Below are 15,619 nucleotides of genomic sequence, written 5' to 3'. Positions count from 1 at the left end.
TATAAATTACAAAAAGCTACTTTGATCAACTGAATGTAGGTATCCAAGCTCAAATTCTTTTAAACCTACAAAATAGGTAAAATTATTATACAATTAAAGTTATTAATAAAACTGACTTAAGAGAGCAGAATGTGACCAAACACTTACACATTCTCAGCAGTTCTTTTATTCTTGTTTGGTCTCACCTAAAGTTTTTATCGTATTTTAGAATCGAACCTTTTGGATCTCTGTCAGAAATGAATGTTTATTTCTTTCAAGTTTTATCAAGTATTAATACATTTTATTTATATTCTTTTAAATGTTTTATTCAGTAGTTCTGTGAACTTCAGACTTTGTTGTTCAGCCTAATCGTATGGTTCTGTAACTTCTACACATTTTATAAGAACTCATTCAAAGTTGTAGTCCTACCATAGTGTTTCAGGGTTCCTTGTTGTGTACACTTTTACTATAATGGCAAAATGTTTCAAAATCATTCAGCTTTTTAAAGAAACTTATTATGCAAAAGACACTCTTGAAATGCTGTGCATTTGAGCTGAAGTGAAAGAATTTGTTTCATGTTGTACTTTGCATTATTTTAAGTTTTCACATCTTTAATATGCTTTTCTATGCTAATTATATTAGAAATCTATAAATATAAGTGGTTTCTTTGTTTAAACTAGTCATTAAAAATTAGGTTGAAAATGAAAGTGGATTATTTTAGCAAATCGTCCCTTCTAGATGGATTTCATTTCGGTTTGCTATTCTGTGCCTCTCCTGTGAGCATCATCCACTGAAACAGTGTTGTTTGTGAAACCTTCCGAGTATAGTGTAACAAACTAGGTTTTTTCCCTCACATAAATAATATAAAGAAACACTTAGTTGGTGTTTTAGTTAAACTATAATTAGTTTATTGTCCAAAATCAGGGAGTGTTTTATGGAGGGGCATTTCATTGTTGATCATAATCATGACATTTCCAGCAAGATGAGATTGTCCACTTAAATTAAAATCTTCCTTTTCAAATATAATTCACGCTGAATACATTTCAACTCATATGCCTCTTTTTGTGGAGTTTAATATGATGATAGCAGGTTTTTATAGCCACAGGCTTCTTGTAAGTATTTATTTTTTAACAATATGACTTAGTATAGGTTATATTGGGATGGGGCTAGTGGAAGTGGGGGGTGGTGGCTGGTCTCCCTGAGAATCTGAGAATCAACCTTTCACCTATTTATTCTTATCTCTCCTATACCTCATGTTTTCCAATCCATATAGTTATCATCAAGGTGGCTATTTGCAGCAGCTTTTTTTTTTTTTTTTTAGAATAAGGTATTCATTTTTGTTAGGAGATCAATACAAGTACAATTTTGTAAATTCCTCTTAGGAGAATATGGAGAAAGAAATAATGCATGTACATACACACCCACATTTAGGAATATAGTTGTCTCTTGGTATCTGCAGGAAGGATTAGTTCTAGGACCCCCAAAGATACCAAAGTTCATGGACGCTCAAGTCCCTTATATAAAATGTTGTAGTATTTACATATAACCTACACACATCCTCCCTTATACTTTAAATCATGTCTAGATGCCTTATAATACCTAATATAATGTAAATGCTATATAAATAATGGTTATACCATATTGCTTTTTTGTGGTTTTTTTTCAATTCTTTTTTAATATTTTTGATATTTGGATGCATAGCCCATGGATATGGAGGGCCCAACTGTGTGTTTTCCCTTATTTTTAATTTGTCATTGAAACATAACTTACTGTGTTGCCTCTGAGACCAAATGTTCATGTAGGCTATTAAACAAATGTATAAAACCATAATAAATTACTTAGACTACAATGAGCAAAACACATTTATGGGTTTGGTCAGCAGATGCTGCTCTGATTTGCCATTAAAATCTTAAAAATTCTTAAAAAGCTCTCTTGAATTTGACCTCTACTACCTTCCAAGGACCTTGGAAAGACTTAAGTATGTGTTAGAACTCTCCTGAAGGCTTGGTCTTCCTTTAGTGACATTAACACTCAGGTTTGTTATTCCAGTGGGCAGCCCCAGTTCATGCAAACTGACCTGTTGTGTCTGGTGTCCTTAGACTTTGATATGCAGGCCAAAGTCCAAGGGATATGCAAACATAACACACACCTGTACTTCCATAAAAACCAGCAGAATTGTAGATCAGCTCATTTTACTGAAATTTTAAACCCTGTAAAAAAAAAATACTATGTTTGAAGAAAGAAATCCTGGTGCATATAAAAACTACAATGAGTAACAGTAATACAGATAAGAATCAAGCAGGACTTGAGCAAAACAGTCCATTATTACTGCGTAAACTATGTTGCTATGATACTTATTTTGAGCCTTTATGCACCAGCACATACATAGTAAGAGACACAAGATAGTTCAACAAAATCTAAGTAATATACAAACACTGTAAGAGCTTTTCCAACCAAAGAAACTTTAATGTAGATCTGAAATGAGCCATCATGATACAGAAAAAGATGATTATCATTTCGTGTCCTTTCCAAGTAGAACTATCTGATAACCTTTTCTGTTTGTATCAGAAGAGATTTCAACTCAACATGAAAATTCTACTACTTGGAATTATTTGAAAAATCAAGTATTTGAAGGAAAAAATTATTTTTCATCTAAAGATGCATTACATTTCCTTTTGCTAGAAAAGATTGACAATGATGTAATTTTTCCTGACATATAATTAATTATGGTACTCTTCAGGTGGATGGCAGCTGTATACCTACACTCATTCCAAGTCATGTTGAAGTGAGTCCAGCATTTCCCTTTCTCCAGCATCCAGCTATATCTAAGGAGATTTTTTTTCCCCCACAAATGACAGTGGCTGAAATTTCATATGTATTGTTCTCTTCTCACCCAAGGCAACTCTTAAGAAAGAACAGTATGTGGAATGTTGCATGTAAAAGATTTTTGCATACTCAAAAAATTGCTCTGACATAACAGGGGCATGCATTTAGGGGATATATGGATAAACTAGGGAGGAAACTGACAGTTATTGATGGACTCACATATCCCATAGTGAAGTAGGCATTACATATATTATTTCAGAATACCTGGTATGTTTTTGCCTACAAATCTTTATTTGATTTTGAAGAAAGCTACTGTATAATGTTTGAAGACCAGTCCCTGTAAGTAGGACTAATGTGTGGTGGTGGCCCATAGTCTTCTGGATATTGGTTTGTTTTTGTCATAGATTTCATTAATAAATTTATTTCTGCCCTCAACTATATATACAACTGAGTAAGCCATTTAAGAGTTCTGACTCCTTGGCTGGGCATGGTGGCTCATGCCTGTAATCCCAGTACTTTGGGAGGCCAAGGCAGCCAGATCACTTGAGGTCAGGAGTTTGAGACCAACCTGGCCAACATGGTGAAACTCTGTCTCTACCAAAAAAAAAAAAGAAAAAGAAAACCAAACAAAAATTAGCCAGGCATGGTGGCAGGCACCTGTAATCCCAGCTACTGGGAGACTGAGGCAGGAGAAGTGCTTGAACCAGGGAGGCGGAAGTGCAGTGAGCCAAGACCCCACCACTGCACTCCAGCTTGGATGACAGAGCAAGACCCTGTTTCAAAAAAATCAGTAGGGCCAGGTGTGGTGGCTCACGCCTGTAATCCCCGCACTTTGGGAGGCCAAGGCGGGCGGATCACGAGGTCAGGAGATCGAAACCATCCTGGCTAACACGGTGAAACCCCGTCTCTACTAAAAATACAAAAAATTAGCCAGGCATGGTGGCGGGCGCCTGGAGTCCCAGCTACTAGGGAGGCTGAGGCAACAGAATGGTGTGAACCCAAGAGGCGGAGCTTGCAGTGAGCCAAGATCGCACCACTGGACTCCAGCCTGGGCGACAGTGTGAGACTCTGTCTCAAAAAATATATATTAAAAAAAAAAAAAAAGAATTCTGACTCCTTTGAGATGGAAGGGACTTTAGATTTTATTCTAATATAAAATTTTATATGTAAACACATTTGGGAATACATACATCGAACATCATATTAGTAATGTAGTTTACTTGTTTTTACTTGATTTTAAACCCTGACAGATTTTAGGTTCTAGAAAGTTCTGCCATCTTAATATAGTCACATCAAAAAGCAGATTTAACTGTCAGAGAAAACACATACTTGAAAAACTTCCAAATTTTTTTTTATCTGTAGTATTATCTATTTTTTTAAAAGCATAAGAAAAGTACAGGCTGGATGAGGTGGCTCACACCTGTAATACAACCTGGACAACAGACAGAGCAAGACTCTGTCTCAAAATAAAGTCTAGAATCAAGTCCTAAAATGGAACATTTGAACCATTGCTGGAAAACAGTACTAGGTTTACAGTTTGAAAAACTCTTACTAAGGGAAAGATAGGTGGTAGATAGTATATTGTGAAGAGGTTTCCATAATTTCAGCATGTATATGAAGAATTAGATGGATATGAAGTTAATCTGCCCATAGAATGCCATCCCGTTGAACATTGGAACTGATTCAGCTGAAGCACAGGACATGGAACATTTGTTTGCTCACACTGAGCAGTACTCATTAAAGGCCTACAAATGCTGGGTAGCATGCTAAACTTGCTAAACATGCTAAACTTTGGACTCGGGGAGTTATGGTCAAGTTGGAGACTGACAGGCAAATAAAATCAATATGCAGAAGAAGATAACCCACGGCCACAAATCCTGTCTCCTGGGATCAGTGTTCAAACATTACACAATGGTCTTATAAAAAATAGTTAAATGTTTGTAGCATGGTGCAAGAAATAATGTTTGTAATGCCTACCCCACATAATAAATGACATAGTAAGTATAACCTGATAAATGTTAACTCGAAGTGTGGTTAGTGATGTCAAGAATTGTGAATGGAAATGAACATTTCTGGCTGAGGAATTAGGGAAGAGTTCATAGCAGAGGGAATATTTGAAATATGTTTTAAAGAATACTTCAGATTTTAAGGTGGATAAGAAAAGGAATTATAGGCAGAAGCATCAAAGCACTGAAGACATAAAAGGGCATGGTGTTTTAGAAAATAATTTAAAGTGGAAGTGGCTAGTGAGGAGGCTGAAAAAAATGTGTGTGTATTGTTGGGAGTTAGAATTTTTTTAGCCATTAGACAAAGACCACTGACTTATCTTTAAAAGAGATGTGACATGATTGGTTAACAGAAAGATAATTCTGTCAGCAGTGTACAAGATGAACTAGACAAGAAAGAGACAGACTTGATAACAGAAAGACCAATTAGAATGGTTTTTCATGAATCCAGGAAAGAAAGAATAAAGATTGAGTTAAGACAAAGCTGTTGGGCATGGAGGAGTGGATCTAGGGTACAGTTGTCTAAGGTTCAATTGAGAAAATTAAATGATCTCTTGTGCTGACTTCAGAGAGGATGCTTTCACTGGCCTGGTTAGGGTGGAAGCTGGATTTACATATGTTGAAAAGTAAGTAGAGACCATTTTAGGAGTAAGTGAGATAGTATGAGTGTGAGATGTTTAGGCAAAGTTTTATTTTTACTATGGATGAGGTGAATAAACTTAGAGGAACTTAACGAGTTCCATTTTAAACGTGGAATTCGAATTGCTTGTGGGACATTCACATGGATTTGTCCAGTAGGCAGTTGAAATCGGTCTGGTGATCAGTAAGAGAACATAGTATATACAGATTTGAGAGTCATCAGTGTATAGATATAACTGAAGCCATAGAAACAGTTAATATTGCCCAGGGAGAATGGACAAAGGCCTACAAGAGATTCCAGAAGCATACTAACATGTAAGGGATTCATTTACTCATGAATTCAACCAGTGTGTATTGAGCACCTGCCATGGACCAGGTACACGACTTGGCACTGAGTATATAACATGAAAGTGATAGCCAGGGTTTCTGCCCTCAATGAGCTAACATCAGAATGGTAGTGTGGAAGAGGGGAGGGTTTGGTGTAGGTGCAAGGGCAGATAAACACATCTGAACACATACAATAAATTCAAATGGTGTTAAGCTCCTAATGTAACAGTTGCTTGGAAATTAGTTAATTGTGAGGTTACTTATGATTATGCAAAATATAAACCATGACTTAGTGTCTTCAGTTGTGTCAGAGATAACTACACGTAAGTGTTTTAATCAACCTTATTGATGTATAATTTACATGTGATAAAACACACCCATATTGTACAGTTTGATGAGTTTTGAAAAATGTATATAGTCACCAAAATGTATACTACCACCATAATCAAGATGGGACTCTTTATTGCAAAAGATTTGCCTCCGCCCTTGCCGCCGATTTTCCTCACCTCCAGACAACCACAAAATCCTTTCTGGCACTAAAAATTAGTTTTGTCTTTTCACTGATTTCATATAGGTGGAATTACACAGTATTCACAGTTTTGTATCTGGCATCTTTCACTCAGTATATTTTGAAATTCACGCATGTTCCATGTATCAGTAGTTTTTATTGCTAAGAATTAGTTTATTTTATGTATATATGCCACAGATTGTTTCAGTTTGCCTGTTGATGGACATTTGGGTTGTTTTCACTTTGGGGCCATTATAAATAAAGCTGTTTATGAACATTGATTTACAATATTTTGTGCAGACATATGTTTCCAATTCTCTTGGGAAAATACCTTAGAGTGAATTGCTGGATCACATGGTAAGTGTACATACAATGTTATAAGAAACTTTCAGATTCTATTTTAATGTATTACATACATTACATTCCTACCAGCAATGTGTGAGGGTTGTACACGTTAATATGGTCAGTCTTATTTTATTGAGAGTATAATGGTGTCTCATTGATATCTTAGTTTGTATTTCACTGAGGACAAATGATATGAGCTTCATTTCATGTGCTTATTGGTCATTTGTGTATCTTTGCGAAGTGTCCACATCTTTTACTCAGTTTCTAATTGGGATTTTCCCCCATAATTATTGATTTACACAAGTTCTTTGTATCCTGGCCATAAGTCATTTGCCTTACAAATATTATCTCCCTCCCTATGACTTGTCTTTTTGTTATCTTAATGTGATCCTTTGAAAAACAGAGGTTTTTCCATTTCAATGAAGTAAAATTTTCAGTTTTCCCCCTTAAGGTTTATGCCTTCTTAGTCTAATCTAAGGAATCTTTGACTACCCCTAAGATCACAAAGACTTTTTATCTTAAGTTTTGTTATGGACATTTAATGCTTTTAGCTTTTATATTTAATGCTAAGACCCACTTAAAGTTAATTTTTAATGTATGGTGTGGGGTAAGAGTTGAAATTTATTTTTTTTCTCATAGGATAGCCAGTTGTTACAGGACCATGTATGTCATGTTGTGTTTTGTCTAGGCTTAAGCAAGGAATCTCTCCTCTTAATACTTAAAGCATTAAGATACTTTGTATATCTTTGTTTTTCACCGATTTGATTATGGTACATGTAGGAGTGTTTTTAATCTAGTTTGGGATACATTTAGCTTCTTAGAACTGTAAAATAATAGTTAAAAAATGGTGTTTTTTATTAACCATTTTTGGAATGTTTTGGACCACACTATTTTTTCCAAAAAAGTTTTCTACCTTTTTCTCCTTTCCTTTTAGAGCTCCAGTTGCACATGTGTTAAATCTCCTGTTATTCTCCCACAGGCTTCAGAGGCTCTATTTATTTTTCTTTAGTATTTTGGATTATGTAATTTCTATTGATCTACCTTCAAGTTTTGGATTCTTACAGACTCTTCCCTCCATCCTCTCCATCCTCTCCAGTTTGCTCTTGAGCCCCTATAATAAATTTTTCATTTTGTTGTATTTTTCACATCTGACATTTCCATTTGGTTTTTTTTTGTAGTTCCTTTTCTCTGTTGAGATTCCATATCTGTATAGTTACTGAGATTGTATTTTCATTTAATTCTTTGAACATCTATATCATACCTGCTTTGAAGTTTTTTGTCAACTAAATCCAACAGCTGGGCCCATTAGGAGTCAATTTCTGTTGACTGCCTTATTCATGAGTGTGATTTACCTTTTTCCTGATTTTTGCATGTCTTTAGTTTCTGTTTGAAAAATGGACATTGTGGATAACATGTTGCAACTGTGGATCATCATTTCTTCCCCAGATTAATATTTTTATTTTGGTTTTGGTTTTTGATTAAGTTGCTTAAGCTAAAACTGCAAGCTTTATCTTCTTCATGGTGGTATCCCTCAGCTGATACACTCTACTCAGTATTTCTACCTTATAACTGCAGCATTTTCTCTTATGGTCTCCTCTGTGCCTGCATCATATAGTGAAAGCCAATTATTTGGGCTGAGTTTATGCTTATATTTTGGGGCCCACTTTCTTTGCCTTTTCTTCTTTCTAGCATTTCCTCCTCTAAATTTCTAGCTGATCTGCCAGCCACACACCCACTGATACTACAGGCCTATAAAGCTTTAGCGTTCAATCATTTGAGCTGCATTCAGATTAGGGACTGCACTCTATTCAAAAAGTAGCAGACTTTCAAATCTCAACCAGTTCTCACTGGTTTCTGCCTACTTTTCCATTGGGCCTTCCAAGATCTCCCTTGTGCATGTGAAGTTTAGCAGTCAGCTGGAATTTGGGTAAAAGATTCAGATTTAGAGTTGTGCCACTTCTGCAGCTTTCTCCTGGGATTTCTTCCCAAAATGTCTAGCTCATTTGCCAACCCTAAACTCTTTCCTCTGCGTCCTCCAGTGGGTAAGACTGCAGTTTTCCACCAGTAGAACTATAAGAAGCACAGATGAAAAAAAAAAAAGTCAAAACTCATAATTCTTACTGCATACGTTTTGATCTTTCCAGGGAAATCTCTGCCCTGGTATCTGCTTGATTTTGGTAACATTCTAGTGTCTTCAAATATTTTTTATTTTGTCTATATTTTACTTTGATATCTGCAAAAGACTTTGTCCAGTGAATTCATTCTCCTGTTGTCAGAAGCTGGAACTCTACCAATTCTTTTAAAATATTCATTGAATTGACTAATTAATTACTAACTGGTAAACTTGACATCTGTTCAAATAAAATAATTCAAAATATGGGAAAATCTCTAAATGTAAGATATTCATTACATAATTGATTACATAAAAACACGATGGATTGAACAAAAGAAATTTATTCTCTCACAGTTGTGGAGGCCAGAAGTCTGAAATCAAAGTGTCAGCAGGGTTGGTTCCTTCTAGAGGCTCTGAAGAAGAATCTGTTCTGTGCCTCTTTTCTAGCTTTTTGTGGCTGCCGGTAATTCTTGGTTTTCCTTGGCTTGTAGATTCATCATTCCAGTTTCTGCCTCCATCTTCACATGGCCTTCTCCTTTGTGTATGTGTATTCTTCTTTGCTGTCTCTTATAAGGGGACTTGTTATTAGATTTGGAGTCTACCCAAAATTCAGAATGATCTTATTCCCAGGTCTTTAATTACATCTGCAAAGACTTTATTTTCAAATAAGGTTACATTCAAAGGTACTAGGGCTACACACTTGGATATATCTTTTAGGGTACACTGTTCATCTCACTATATATCTCTTTTTTCCTTTAATCTGTATATTTATTATTTTAATCAAATTTGGGAAATTTTCGGCCATTTTTTTCCCTAAATAATTTCTGTCTCCTTTTTTCTCTCTTTTTCCTTCTGGGACTTCATTTACATGCATTTTAGATATTGTCCCACAGATTCCTTGAGGCGTTATTCATTTTTTTCCTCTTAGTTTCAGATTGTACAATTTTTTTTTTTTTTTTTTTGGATGGGGATGGAATTTCACTCTGTCGCCCAGGGCTGGAGTGCAGTGGTGCAATTTCAGCCCACTGCAGCCTCCGCCTCCCAGGTTCAAGCGATTATCTTGCCTCAGCCTCCTGAATAGCTGGGACTACAGGCACCCACCATAACACCTGGCTAATTTTTGTATTGTTAATAGAGATGGGGTTTCACCATATTGGTCAGGCTGGTCTCGAACTCCTCAGCTCAAGAGATCCACCTGCCTTGGCCTCCCAAAGTGCTGGGATTACAGGCATGAGCCACCACACCTGGCCCAGATTGTACAATTTCTGTTGACCTATAAGTTCAGTGACTCCTGTCTCCTTAATCCAGTAAATTTTTTTTTAATTTTGCGTAATTATATTTTTCATTTCTAGAATTTCTATATGGTCCTTTTCATTAGTTTCTGTTTCTCTGCAGAGATTTTCTATCCATTCATTAATTGCAGATGTATTTTCCTTTACATGCTCAAATATAGTTAGCATAGGTGCATTAAACACCGTTTTTATCCCCATAATTTCAACATCAGAGATGTATTGAGTTTGGTGTCTATTGATTGCCTTTTCTTTTGAGTATAAATCACCTTTTTCTGTTTATTCTATGGCAAGTAATGTTGGATTGCATCTTAACATTTGTGAATAATACATTATAGAGACTTTGGATTCTGTTTACAGTCCTCTGAATAGTTTTGCGTTTTATTTTCTGAGGCACTTAATCTGGCTGGACTCAAATCCAAACTTCTTTCTTCTTGGACTTTCTTTTCTCTTAGTTTCTGGGGCAGTAGCCTCTCCTGACTCTCCATCAAATTCTGTGTCAAATGCTGCACGGAAAAACCTAATAGAGTTGGTATTTATGTGGTTACTGTTCCCTGTTAGGGTGGCTTTAGTGCAAACTTTTTTCAGTGAAGTGAATGATAGGGGAGAAAGTTGAGGTAGTGGTAGAAATGCTTTCTTAGAGTAAAAATAGGACTATCTAAAAAAGAATCTGTCATAAGTAGTGGTATTTGCTACCAATTTGGATTTGTAGTTTAAGCACCAACTTATTTCTTCTTATCTTTTGCAAATCAAGTAGCAAGTATTGATGTTTCTTGGTTTAAGTTTCTTGGTCCCCATTACTATGATTCTCATGCATAGGCCTATGTTACTATTTTTTTTTTCTCTAAAACTCTGACTTAAGGAGAAAGCTTTTACTCTTCTTTTTCATGAAGCTTTCAATATTACAAGTCTCCAGGCCTTTATACTAGAAATTTTTTCTGTACCCTTTTTCCTTTCCATATCAGAGGTAGACAGTACCACATTGCCCCACTGACTTTGTTTTTCTAATTAAGAGAAAATTTAGTCCCCACAGATTCCCTTCTTTCATTGATTGAAGACTCTTTACATATAAAATTCTGGCATGCAAAGAAACACTTAAGTTTATTATCTATTCTTAATAGGCTCTTGGCTACTTTCAATTCTCCTCAATTCATAGCACTAATGATTTTATTTCGTATTGTAAATGGCCCTTAAAAAGGGATTTTAAACTTTCAGAAAAGTAAAAAAAATAGTACTGACTTTATTGTTACTGGTTATATTACCATAGTATAATTATCACTACCAGGAAATTTAAAATGATATAAAACTCTTAACTAATGTACAGATTTTATTCAAATTTTGCCAGTTTTCCTACTAATGTCCTTTTTCTGGTCCAGAATCCAGTCTAGGATCCACATTGCATTTAGTTGTCAAGTCTCTCAAGTCTCTTCCAATCAAGTATCGGTTCTTTGGTCTTTCACAATCTTAACCCTTTTGAAGAAAATCAATTACTTATTTTGTAAAATGTTCTTGAATTTGAGTTTTCCTGATGTTTTCAAATGATTAGATTGAGGTTGTGCATTTTTGGTAAGACTATCACAGAAGTGATACTGTGCCCATCTCAGTGCTCTTTATGTGACTCTTTATAACATGTTTCCTCTACATGCTTTTAGAACCACATTAGACAGTGCTATAGTGTTTACTTCAAATGTCAAATATAATTTAGAAACTTCAAAAAGAGAAAGGAAACCTGTTGTATTTACCAATATTCATACTCTTTTTCATGTTTGTTCTTCCTGCTTTTATCATTTCCTTTCTGTTTCAATAACTTAATTTAGCCATTGTTTCAGGGTAGGTATGCTGGTGACAGACTGTTTCCTTGTATTTGAGAATGTTTTGGGTTTTCCTTTCTTCCTCAGGGATATTTTTTCTAGATATAAAAGTCTGGGCTGACAGTTCTTTCAGCACTTGGAAAACGTTATGCCTGTTCCTTCTGGCATCCGTGGTTTCTGTTGAGAAACTGCTGTCTTTCTTTTACTTCTGTAGGTCATGAGTTGTTTCTCTCTCACTTCTTTCAAGATTTTTCTTAGGCTTTAATTTTTAGAAGCTTGATTGTCTGTTGATTTGTTTGTTTTTATCCTGTTGGGGCTTACCCAGCTTCTTAAAGGTATAGGTTTATCTTTTACCAAAACTGGGTAAATTTTAAGCTGTTACTTTTTTGAATTTTTTTCAGTCCCACTCATCTCTTTTCCTTCTGGGACTCTGATGACACAAGTCATCAGATTAGATGTTATGATCTCACAGACCCTTGAAGCACTATTTGTTTTTTTCTCAGTCTTTTTTTCTCTGTTTTTCAGATTGGGGAGCTTATATTTTTCTATCTTCAAGTTCAGTGATACTTTCTTCTGTTCTTTCCATTTTGCTATGAAGCCCATCTACTGAGTTACCTTGTATTTCTTTCGTGAGACTATTTTTTAAAATCTGTTTCAAGAGTGTGTATGTAATTGCTTATTGAAACATTTTTATGATGGCTACTTTAAAATATTTGTCAGATAAGTCTATCATCTGTGACATCTTGTTGGCATCTGATGATTGCCTTTTCTCATTCAAGTTGAGATTATTCTGGTTCTTGGTATAAGGGTGATTTTCTACTGAATTTTGGACATTTTGAGTACTATGTTCCTAAAATTTCTGTTTCAGTAAGGCTCCTCTGACATTGTACCAGTTAGGGAATAGGGGTGCTGCCTTGTTACTGGAAGTTCACATTTTCCACCTAGCCTCTGTTGACATCTTCTTGGGAGGAGGGATATTGTTACAGCTGGGTGGTGGTGAAAGTCCTGACCTTCCACCATGCCTCTACTGACACTACCCTGGCAAGGAGGAGTACGACGCCCCATCATCACTAGGTACAGGTGACTGTCCAGGGATCCAACAGGGATGAAAATCCTAACTCCCCATTTGGCCTTCTCTGTCACAACTTTAGCAAGGAAATTGGGTCACCTCATTACAGTCTGGTAAGGTGAAAGTGTAGGCTTCCAAATTGACTTTTGCTGTTGGGGATGGAGGTGGATCTGCCATTTTTTCCATGGTGTTTCCCTGGAGTAGGGCAGTTATTGCCTAAAAGATTTATATGTTGTTATATTATTATTTTTTTGGTCCTTTGGTTAGAAAGAGCAGACTTTCTTAGGGCTTTTTTTTCCCACCTATACCCATTGGCATTCTCAAGTTGCTGGCTTTTCTGGTACCCAGCCAAGGATATGTAAAGCAAAAAGAAAACTTAGGAATTCACTACTGTATTATTCCTTGGGTCCCAAAGACCCTAGTCAGTCTTCCTCCTTCTCTCCACATTTTGGAATTATGCTTATTTTATATATAGCGTCCAGAGCTTTTTGTAGTTAAGCAGGAAAAATAAGAAAAAGTTAATCTATCTCATCTTGTCTGGATGTGGAAATCATAAATGGTCTGTCATCATAAATGTAACTATTTTAAATTCAAGTATATATTATACCTTTTGAAAATCTGTAATTCCTGAGTAGAAAGCACCATGTTAAAATATTTTTTTAAAAAAAATTAAATGCCATTATGAATTAAGTCAGTATATAATAAGATTTGTAAGGTCCTGTGTTTGATACCTATTTTTTGAAGTGATATTCAATACAATAGAATTGTAATACATTAGAAATAGTAGAGTTTGCCCCATAGAGAGAAGAGTTTGTGTTAGTTTGATGGTATACTGACTGCCTGTGTAACCACAATTTTCCTTTAATGTTGAAAATAATTTTTCTTATTAAAAAGTTAATTCTTTACAAAGCCCTCTGCCGTTTAATGTGGCTTCTTTTACATATGTAAATGATGTATATAGGTATGTCAAAACATGGGTGCACACTGCAAAATAGGGAAGTGCCTTTTCTGGTAGACGTGAAACTGTTAAAGAATCACTTAGTGTTTTCTTTTGATGGAAATGTAAAACTAAAATAATTGTTTGTGTGTGTGTAAGTGTAATTTATGTCCTAACTAGCTGTCTCCCTAGACCTTCACTGGCATAGTTAATGGAAACTAAAAAGCAAAGAACAGCCAGGGGCGGTGGCTCACGCCTGTAATCCCAGCACTTTGGGAGGCCGAGGTGGGCGGATCACGAGGTCAGGAGATCGAGACCATCCTGGCTATCACGGTGAAACCCCATCTCTACTAAAAATACAAAAAATTAGCCAGGCGTGGTGGTGGGCGCCTGTAGTCCCAGTTACTTGGGAGGCTGAGGCAGGAGAATGGCGTGAACCCGGGAGGTGGAGCTTGCAGTGAGCCAAGATCACGCCACTGCACTTCAGCCTGGGCGACAGAGTGAGACTCCGTCTCAAAAAAAAAAGCAAAAATCAAATGTTTAGGATTTTTGTCATGTACATGCTTGTCACTTACAGTAAGAATGTTATTATCCCCCTAAACAATGCTGACAACACATCTGTTTCATTTGTTAGACAATTTTTATCCGTGGCTTGTACAAAAAAATCTTTATACATTACTGCCAGATTTTGATTATCAAATATAAGCATGTAATTTTCAAAGCTTATCTAAAACATAGGATTTTTAAAAGAGAGAAAAGATAATTCCAAGTTGTGTCTCAGTCTGTGTAATGTAATTTCATTCATTTATTTATCCATGTCCCTTTAGAGGCATTAATGTGACAAGCATATTGCATTTAGAGTGAAACATTATGCATCAACTAAAACACTGGTACATGACCAAGCATGTTAAATGTATGTTCATATTTTTGTTACAAAGGAGTGGATATGATGTTTGTTAGTTATGGAAAGGACTGGGAAAAAACTGAAGAGACAGTAACAGATATTATTCTCATTAATATTACTGTCAATAATTATCTTGTCATTTATTTTATTACATTATGAGTGGATGTGTTATAAGACTATCTGATATTTATTATTAATGCTAATCATGAGCTAGCTACAGTTCTGTATACTTTTCATGCATAAATTAATTTTGTTTACTTATACATTAATTCATTAGTTATAAATAGAACTAACATGTAGATTTGTACTGTTGACTGTAGTTAAATAAATACAATAATTTACATGTCATCAAGTGATCAAAAAAAGTAGTAAAGTTTTGAAACCAACTTAATCTACTTATTTAGGTCAATATTTATGAAAGAAAGCTGCTTTGTGCCTTGCCAAGAACATGCTATTTTGTCTTAATAAAGATTTGGGTCTTTATTTGTACAACTTTGTACAACTGAGGTGCAGATGTTGCGAGAATCAAGCATGTTTTGAATCTCCTAAGGTTTAGTGTTCAACTGTCACTCTTCAGCTCCTTGCTGCCTGTACTCTTCTGTGCAAGGCTTCGGTGCAGTAGCTACAGTGGAATTGCTACCTACTGCTGTGAAGTCAACTCCACAGTTAATGAATCTGAGGTGTACTAATCAATACATGTTTTCTTAACACAGTGATTGTGCTATGTATCACATACCTTAATGATCTAACAAGCAACTTTCTTTAAACATAGGTCTTTTTTATACCCTCCTCATTTTTGTTCCATAGGGGATGGCCATTAAAAACATCCGACAGACAAGCAGTTAACCCAGTTCCCTGCTGAGATT

At 35.6% G+C, this 15,619-nt stretch overlaps 1 protein-coding gene across 20 annotated transcripts in view; it reads left to right on the top strand.

The window, feature by feature from the left end:
• STAU2 (staufen double-stranded RNA binding protein 2) overlaps positions 1 to 15,619 on the top strand; it is a 325,206-nt gene that overhangs the window by 195,991 nt on the left and 113,596 nt on the right. The gene's annotated exons all lie outside the window — the stretch shown is intronic.

This window comes from Pan troglodytes, chromosome 7, assembly GCF_028858775.2.
Source record: "Pan troglodytes isolate AG18354 chromosome 7, NHGRI_mPanTro3-v2.0_pri, whole genome shotgun sequence".
Lineage (NCBI taxonomy): Eukaryota > Metazoa > Chordata > Mammalia > Primates > Hominidae > Pan > Pan troglodytes.
The sequence above is the reverse complement of the archived record's forward strand: the minus strand, read 5'-3'. Positions and strand labels throughout refer to the sequence as shown.